A 1,685-nucleotide genomic window follows, 5' to 3' on the forward strand; every position below is an offset into this window, starting at 1 on the left:
TATATTTTAAAATTTACTCATTATATTCATAAGATATCAAATGTGTTTTACTATTCTTTTTCATATAAAATGATAAAACATATAATATATATTGTATTATAAGATAAAGTTTTATATATTGTCCAATACAACAAAAAGAGAAGAAAAACCAGATATAGAACTAGTGTACAATTGAAGTAAACTAAATTCCAAACACATCTTGCCAAACACTAAAAATCCAGTTAACAACGGTTTAATTTTATGTAAAACTAGTTATTCTTAATACTTATATATTCTTTTAAATCATGTGATATATATCATTCAGAAAATAATATGCACATGATTTCATCACATCATTTGGAATAAATTTCTATTAAAAAATAAAAATGATAAGAAAGACATGTTTTTTCTGATATTGAACTCCAGTTGGTCACTATCTTATGCATCCAAAAACACAAAAAAACACTCTTGCCTAGTGTAGTGGAACACCAAAATTATTCCTCAGATTTTCATACCAACGGTTTGGATAAGCCACTAGTAAAAAAAAGTTTTTTAACGCGCTATATACGTCTCGGTTTTACTGAAACCGAAGCATATAAAAGCGCAGTGACATTATCGTAGTTTTAACGAAAGTATATGCTTCGGTTGTCCGGGAACCAATGCCTAAAGGGGGATACTGCCTCGGTTCTGAAAACAACCGAGTCAGAAAACTCTTATTCCACTTGAAAAAGGACTTTTCACCTGACAACTTTTCTGATATAGAGGTTCTACCTCGGTTATCTGACCAACCGAGGCAGTAGAGGAGGTGAGAGAGGGTAAATCTGATATTAGCTTTTCACCTCCACATTTTCTCTCGACCCAACCACCTCCCTCCTCTCCGACTCACTCTCATCAACCATTGCCAACCCCTCGTCCCTCCTCCACTCCTCCTCCATCGCCCCCCCACCTTTTCTTCACCATCGCCTCTGTCTCCTCCTCCATCGCCCCCTCATTTTCTTCACCGCGCCCCTCCTCTTCCCTTCCCAACCCCAACGTCGCCACCACCACCAACAACAACAACCCCAACACCACCAGGCGACGCCCAATAGTGCTCCCTCTACGGCATCTTCTACTTCGTCTTCAAAAACGTCGTCGACAAGCTCAAGCCACACATCGCCCTCTCCAATCTATCCCTACCCTCTGACTGCGCCACCGCCATGGTCCTCTATCGCCTCGCCCACGGCCTCTTTGCCAAAACCCTCACTATCCCTCGATCTGTACCTCGTCTCCAAAATCACCAACATGGTCACCCTCCTCCTCGCTACTCCCTCGATCCGCTACCCGTTGGTCGCCGCCGCCTCCTCGAGACCACCCAGGCCTTCGAGGAATTCACATCCCTCCCCAACATGTGCGGCGCCATCGACACCACCCCCGTCCACCTCCGCTCCATCCCCAACAGCAACCCTAACCTCAACCCCTACCGCTGCCGCTACGGCTACCCCTCTCTTTTCCTCCAAGTCGTCTCCGATCACAAGATCTTCTGGGACGTCTGCGTCAGGGCCCCCGGTGAAGCCAACAACGCCACCCACTTCCGCGACAACCTCCTCTACCACCCTCTGCTGCCCTTTCTCCTCATTCTGATCTTCCACAGCGAGATGGGCACCCCCGTGCAGAACCTGTTTGATGGAATGCTCATGAAGGGAAGGAGTGTATGGGGCAGTGTTTGA

The 1,685-nt window shown here is 45.3% G+C and overlaps 1 pseudogene; it reads left to right on the top strand.

The window, feature by feature from the left end:
* Positions 1-638: 638 nt before the first annotated feature.
* Positions 639-1,685, top strand: LOC128193396 (uncharacterized; annotated as a pseudogene).

Source organism: Vigna angularis, chromosome 10, assembly GCF_016808095.1.
Source record: "Vigna angularis cultivar LongXiaoDou No.4 chromosome 10, ASM1680809v1, whole genome shotgun sequence".
Taxonomy (NCBI): domain Eukaryota; kingdom Viridiplantae; phylum Streptophyta; class Magnoliopsida; order Fabales; family Fabaceae; genus Vigna; species Vigna angularis.